At 34.8% G+C, this 8142-nt stretch overlaps 1 pseudogene; it reads left to right on the forward strand.

Moving 5' to 3' along the window:
* LOC122728846 overlaps positions 1–7446 on the forward strand; it is a 30412-nt pseudogene extending 22966 nt beyond the window's left edge.
* Positions 7447–8142: the final 696 nt, after the last annotated feature.

The following is an 8142-nucleotide window of genomic DNA, read 5'->3' on the forward strand; positions in this document are numbered from 1 at the left end:
GAAAGAATATATATTTAATGAAATAGAGGGCTTTCAAGCATTCATGATGAAAAGACTTGAGCTGAAAAGACAATTTGACATTCAAAAATAAGTCTTAAGAGAATTATAAAAAGGTAGACATGAGTGAGAAATCATAAGGGACTAAACAAGGTTAAACTATTTACATTCTATTTTGGAAAGGTGATACATGTAACCCCAAGAAATATAGCATTATTTGGACAATTAGAAGAAATCTACTTAGAAAGCATGGGTGTGAGTTTATTATATTGGGATAATCTTAAGAAGATGGTGACATATTGAGAAATCCTTCAGTATCAGATACTAAATACTCAAATTGTTCTAATTATAGATCAAGTCTGCTTTGTGAAGACCAGTAACCTGGCCACCAGGTTAAGAATTCTTTGGCCATGGCAGTATTTGAAACAAAGAAACTACAAAATAAGAAAAGGCCATTGTATAAAAAATAAATTATATCAATAAAAAAATTCAAGAAAGAATGTACATACTGGAAATATCTCCAGAATTTATCATAATTACAAGAGATGTGAGGGCAGATCTGGCATGTATAAATTTTCAGATAAGATTGCCAAAGGAAAAATTAAAGAATGTGAATATATGAATTGACAAAACAGAAAGGAGAAAGGAAAATCAGAATGAAGCCATATAGTCTAAGTGGTTGAAATGGAATTAAAAAAAAAAGTAAAGATGAAAAAATCAAGAGAGCAAAATTTTAAACTGGCAAAACTAGATGAGGTTTACAAATGTTACTACTATGACTACAACAACAACAACAACTACTAATACTATTACTCTGACTACTGCTACCATTACTATGCAATATAGCATTTTGCATATATAGGTTTGCAAAACCCAAAATAGACGACAGGCTTCATAAGACAAGTTCAAAATTATTCGTCTCCCCGGAAAAATACCAAGAAATAAAGAATCAACACTACATTCCTGGAAATCATACATGAAAATTGCCCAGAAGTATTGGAAACATAAGGCAGAGAACAAACTCATGGAATCCATGGGATGAATTTTCAAGTTACTGGCAACAATCCAAAGTTTTAGAACTGTGTAAGTACCCCATGTAAGAATATGAGAACAGTGAATTTAAGTGTTCTTTTAAGACCAATTGGAAATTGAATATTAGAGCCTTATAATGCATCTCTCCCAGTGTTGTTCTGAAGTTAAAAAAGAGATAATATTTGCAAAAAGCATTGTAAACCTAGATTTGGTTTACTCTACTAGGCTTATTTGTTACCAGGATATGTTTTTTTTTTTGTTTTTAATTTAATTTTTATGAGAGAGGAATGTAGAAGGGAGAGGGAGACTATTGATAATGATGCCACAAACAAAAGAGGGTTACTATAATGTTTTATTTTTTTGTTTCATTTTGTTTTTAAGCACAGAAAAAGAACATAAGATTCAGAAGACAAACAAGAATGACAACTTTTAAAATGTTAAATTTGTTGTGTATTTTTAAAAAATACAAGCTATATCTGATAGAAATTCATGTATAATCATCTTTTTTTTGTTCTCATATATGGAGATGCTCATGTTTTTAAATGATTGTCAAATTCAGGATAGTAAAATTTTAAAAGAAAATAATGCTTTGCAAACCTTAAATCTCTATACAAGTGCTAGCTATTACTTGGAGTAATAATGTTAATTGATGTCCTAAGTTAGTTCATTCATTGAACAAATATTTATTGAATGTTTACTGTGTGCAAGGCATTTTACCAGATGCTAAGTAATTACACAGATGTGTGGCTACCTACCTTCATGTATATGTTAAAGAAAATTAAGTTATTATCATCAGTTCTATGTCTGCAATGAACAAAGGCTTTGTTCTAGATACTGTAGAGATAAGAATTATTATGTGACTCCCTAAATTAAGAGAACTTCAAATCTAGTCAGGGAGATAGTACATACAGCAAACACAAAAAAGAATAACAAAACAAGGCATAAACCAGCTTTACAGCTTCACACAGTGGGCTGCTATTGCGAGGAATGACTTCCTGAAGGACATTGGACAGCACAGCTATGAACATTTTCCCAAGATTGGTCTAGCCTTTAAAAAAAAAGTTAGCTTTTAAAAATAATAGCATTTTAACTGTTTCCAACAGCTGAAAATACCAAGGAAAGGATAAATGATATTAATACAGGCTAACTGAGCCAAGACCATATATAAACCTCCAGGAGACTAATTGAATGTTATAAAGGCCACAATCGCTCCTATTTACTTTAGGCATAAAAGTAAAGGCTTGCACAGCTTCTTTTCTTTTAAAGGAGAAACATAATTTTAATGTTTCAAATGCCTGCTGAGTTGACTATAAATTACAGGTATAAACCATGTTTATCTTTGTAATGAGCCTGGAAAAGTGATGACATATCAGAATAATATGAACACACAGTCTTTTATACCCTCACAATGGTGAATGGAATTGAGCAAATTACATTCCAAATCAAAGGGAAAAGGAGGCTAATCAAATACAGCATGGATCAGTGACAGCAAGATAATTTAAAATTTGATCATATTTTTTTCCACACAACATCTGAAACTCCCCCAGTGTCTGGCTTTGTTTGTACTATTTTTCTATTTCATCAGAATTCCCATGAAATAGATGCATATGGATATGCTTGTTATAAACCACTTTGCGAAGTATTCACCCTTCTCATTGTTCAAATATTCTTGCCATTTTCAACTGTCTCTATTTTGGTTCAAAACACCCTGCCCCGGCCCTCCCCACAAACCTCCCTATTTCCTTTCTTTCCTCCCACCCTTTTCCTACCTTGGTTCTACCAAGTGCAGCCATATGGTGCAGCAATTAAAAATAGTTCTGTTTTTTTTAAGGAGACATTTGTAAAGACAAGGGATGGTCCATCCCTTCACATGATAATTCTTTCTTTTTATTTTTTTTATGACAGCCTTTATTGAGTACACCTGATGGAAAGGTGCATTCAGAGAAGCAGTTTTCTCTGAACCCAAGGTACAAAACCATTATTACTCCTTACTTTTATTCCATGTGAAGGCACCTCAGAGCAGTTTATCAGTACAATCACCTGTTCCCTTTAGGTAATCTTTTGCTGGTTGCATTTCTGGGATGGGCAAAGCACCAAAAGGACACACTATCCCATACAGGAGCAAAAGTACCTAGAGATCAGACTGTTTATTGTAACTTCATGCAATAAAGGTCTTCTCTGACCTTCTCATGCTTTCTTCTCACTTGAATTTTTTGGATCTTTAGAATTATGGGTTGGCTTTAGGGCATCATCCAATTACTCCTTAGACTTAAGTATGCTGGTTCACCTGTTCAATCATGTTCAACTCTTCATGAACCTATGAATCATAGTACAGATTTCCATATACTTTCCATAGAGGATAAATCAACCCACAAGAGACCTTTATTTTCTTATACGTTCATTAGTGTAAATAATTCCCAACATGGAAGCTACCTTTACCAATGCAGGGTATCTGCTGTTCAGTAATGTGTATTCTTAGAGTTGCCTAAGACATTGACTTGCCTAGGGTTACAAAGTCTGTATGTATAAGAGGTAGGTCTTGACCTGAAGTCATGCTGACTTTGAGGCTGCCTTTCTTTCTCAAAATCAGTCAGTCAATCAATCAATAAATCTCTCTCTCTCTCTCTCTCTCTCTCTCTCTCTCTCTCTCTCTCTCTCTCTCTTTCTCTCTCTCCTCTCTCCCTCCCTCTCTCTCCCTCTCTGTCTTTCTTCTTGGATAGATGGCCATATATTTATAGATATTAAGCCTTGAATTGAGTAGTAAGAGATTGGGTTAGATCATTTTTATAGTATTGTGTAGAGCTTTGAATGATCCCAAACATCTTGCTGCTATTAAACAACTATTTCTTTAATAGCAATATTCTTCTGGTAATGTTTCATGCCTACAAATCACAGTACATTGGTGTCCAGGTTGTTTACTTATGCTATTCCTTACAGTATGGTATTTAGTTAAAAAATAATAACATTGTTCTTCAGAGATCTATGACATTTATCTCAGCATATCAGGTATTCAAAGTCAATCCCTTTGAATTGTACAGAATTGATATGTTCTTTTAAAGTTACTGTATTTTGCTTTTTTTCACACATTTTCAAAATCTCCATATTTTTTTACTTCCAGATTGATTATACTCTTTTTTAGAGCCTTCTTGATTGCTTTATTGGGAGTCTTCAGTTCTATCATGTTTTTCTTAATTTTGTTTTGAGAGGTCTGATCTAACGTCTATCCTAATATTTTCTTTTAAAAGTTGTATTTTTAAACAACTGTAGCGTTTCTTATTTTTCATAGGATCATATAGTTTGAGATGGAAGGAACTTCAGATAGCATTAAATTCAGTTCCCTCAATTTACAGATGAGTAAACTGAGGCATAGACAGGTTGTGACTTGTCTAGAGTCACAGGGCTAACCCAGCCTTCCTTGACTCTAAATCGAGACCTCCATTCACAATGTCATAATGCCTCATTGTTCTATGGACTCCATTGAATCCTTAAAATTGTATTTTCCATTGGTGACTTTTGTTTCACTCATCTACGTAGTATAACTGTTCGATGTATTATGTTATTTACAAAGGTATACTGATTCTTTTTTCTTTTATGGGACTCACTGTTGGTCTTCCTGCTTGGGAAGTAGTCTTATGCCAAGCTTTTCTGTGATAGCTTTTTTTTTTTTGTCTTCAAGCCTTTTTCTTGTATTCACACCATATTGTCTTTAGTTTCCTATTTACCCATCTTCCCCTTCCGTTGCTGTATAAACCACCTCCCCCCACCCTCATCCACACCCCAGGCTGGGAACTGTCTCCTTGATTCCAGGAAGTGTGTTTTTCTTACATTTGTCTACTCCTCCCACTGATGGTAAGCTTGTTTGTGGGAAAGTATGTCCTAACAACATGAGGGAAATGTTTTATTGCTACTTTTATTACTATGCTCTTTCATTTGCTTTGAACTAATTATGTCCTATGGATGACTAGTAAAGATAAACATATCAGTAGAGGCTTCTGAACTGTGGTTTTGAATGGCTGTAGACCTTTAGAGTACTTTCAATCTGAGTAGCTTTGTTTGGGAGACCTTCTCTGTGACTTGGGGGGGGGGTTGTACTCAAGTGCTACAGAACCTCATATAATTTTAACACATCTATGGGAGACATCTGCATTTTGCTGTACTGAGTTAAATTCTTTCTTAAAATCCATCAACAATGGACATGATTGGATGTTATATTTTCAACTCTTCAGGATTAATTTTGTGATCATAAGGATGTGATCTGTTAGAGAAAGCATATACAAAAGTCATGCTTTCATTACAAGTAACTTTAATGAAGACATGGTCCATTTATATAAAGATTTCAAAGACATAAAGAGTAGTCACATGTAACCTTAGTTGCTGGTGTATTCTCAGTCAACTTTATTTTTTGTTTATATAAATATCATCTGCAATCTCTATTCTTTGGAATAATCACCGCATTAAGATATATTAGAATGAATTCCTTAGTACCTTTAAAATTACATTGTTCTTCTATTCTTTGACAATATTCCCACCTTTGAGATAGCTCCAAATTAGTGCTTTAGTATATTTAAATTTGTGTTTCTTCTTAGACAAGTTTATATACATATTTTGCTAAGCCCAGGTGCTTTTTGCTCATTTAATATACTTAACATTATTGTCACTTGCTCATTTAATATATTAGTTACAGAGAATTGCAGTGTGGTGAGTCCATCTGAGCCATAGTGAGAATAGATTGCTATAGAAATACCAGGAAATTTTCCATTTGATTATTATTTTCTTTCTGTTTTAATCCATAGATACTTTTGAGACAATCTGGTTTAGCTTGATCTCTTAGCAAGCTTTCCAAAGGCTCATTTTCCCTTCACTGTTTTGTGAGGTGACTACTTGTAATCTGCTATTATATATATGCCTCAGAAATGATTAGCTTCTGAGCTAATGTGCTAGTGTTTTAAACTACTTTTGCATGTGAACCATATCTCTCTCTTCTGCAAAAGGATTACTACCTTGATGAAGTGGTTTTGGTTGTGCTTTTTGTCTCATCATTGTGGTGATTGTTTTGCATTTGTTAAATCTATGCTAAGAAATAGTAATATTGAGAAATCCAGAAATATGGTGGAATAGGGAGGGCATAAAGGAATCTGATCCCTCAAAATCACTCTTAAAACAGCATTTTTAAAAAGCAAAACTACCAGAAATCCTTAAAATTTTAAGTTCCTCAAATGAGAAAGTTGAAGAAGAAAACTTTTGCAATGCAAAAAAAAAATATTAAAAGAAAATGAAAAATCACCAGAAGAAAGAAAAATATATTAACACCAACATCAGCATCAGAAACTACATGGGATTTTCTAAAGGAATGACACAATAGATAATAATAAAATTAATCAAAAACAAAAGAAACAGATTTTGAAAAAAATTACAAAATATAAATAAATGCATATAAATCAAGAAGGAAGTGAATCTTAGGACAAGAAGATAATAATTGAATAGTATCCATGGAAAATGAAAACAAAACAAAAGAATACATGAATAACAGAAATATCTTTCTTGAAGATAAAATGAGAAGGAATTAGAAGATTGAAAAAACAAATCCAGACAGTTACTCTATAGGAAAATGATTTAGAGGCAATGCAAACCAATTTTATAGATTGGGAGAACATAGCAAGGAGAGAAAATGTCCAAACTATCAAATTGTCCAAAATCAACAAAAAATATTCACTTATTTTTCAGGGAATAGAACAAGATGATTTCCCAGAAATATTAAAAATGAGGGAGAGGGGCAGCTAGATGGCACAGTGGATAGAGCACTGGCCCTGGAATCAGAGTTCAAATCCGGCCTCAGACACTTAACACTTACTAGCTGTGTGACCCTGGGCAAGTCACTTAACCCCAATTGCCTCACTAAAAAAAAAAAAAAAAATTAATTAAAAGTCTTTTCTAAGCTAGGACGCGATGGATCTTCTGGAGCCAAGTTCCGAATTTCACTGGGTCTCCCAGTGGGAGCTGTCATCAATTGTGCTGATAATACAGGTGCCAAGAACCTGTACATCATCTCTGTGAAGGGAAGTAAGGAAGATTGAACAGGCTTCCTGCAGGTGGTGTGGGTGACATGGTAATGGCCACAGTCAAAAAGGGGAAACCAGAGCTCCGGAAGAAGGTTCATTCAGCAGTGGTAATAAGGCAATGGAAGTCATATCGGAGAAAAGATGGTATGTCCTATACTTTGAAGACAATGCAGGGGTTATAGTAAACAATAAAGGCGTGATGAAAGATTCAGCCATCACAGGATCTGTTGCTAAGGAGTGTGCTGACTTGTGGCCCAGGATTGCATCTAATGATGGAAGCATTGCTTGATTCTCCTAAAGCCCACTTGTAAAATCACCTCATGAAAATGCCAACTGATTTGCAAAAAAGAAAAAAAAATGAGAAGAGAAGGGGCAGCTAGATGGCTCAGTGGATAAAACACGGGCCCTGGATTCAGGAGGACCTGAGTTCAAATCCTGCCTCAGACACTTGACACTTACTAACTGTGTCACCCTGGGCAAGTCATATACCCAATTCACTCGAAGTGTCATGTTTTAAGATAAATAGCCAATAATAAAAGTGTATCAGGGCAGCTAGGTGGCACAATGGATAAAACACCGGCCCTGGATTCAGGAGGACCTGAATTCAAATCTGGCCTCAGACACTTGGCACTTACTAGCGGTGTGACCCTGGGAAAGTCACTTAGCCCCAATTGCCTCACCAAAAAAAAAAAAAAAAGTATCACAGAATCTTAAAATCTTAGAGTTGAGTGGACCTTGAGAGGACATCTAGTGTAGCTGACACCTGAAAAACAGGTGAAAATCAGTATCTGAAACAAGTGGATGTACAGCCATTTCTTGAAGATGATTGAATGAGGGAAAATTCACTATCTCTGAATGCTCCATTCTACTTTTGGAGAGCTCTTGTTAGCTGAAATCTTCCTTTGCAAATTCCATCCAGTACTCTTAATTCTCCCCTCTGGGGCCAAGTGGGACACATTTAATCCCTTTCCCTTAGGGCTTTCTTCAAAGACTTGAAGAGAGCTACTATATATGCCCTTTAAACTTTCTATTTCCTATGCTAAACCTCCCCAGT

Source organism: Dromiciops gliroides, chromosome 5, assembly GCF_019393635.1.
Source record: "Dromiciops gliroides isolate mDroGli1 chromosome 5, mDroGli1.pri, whole genome shotgun sequence".
NCBI classification, from domain to species: Eukaryota; Metazoa; Chordata; class Mammalia; order Microbiotheria; family Microbiotheriidae; genus Dromiciops; species Dromiciops gliroides.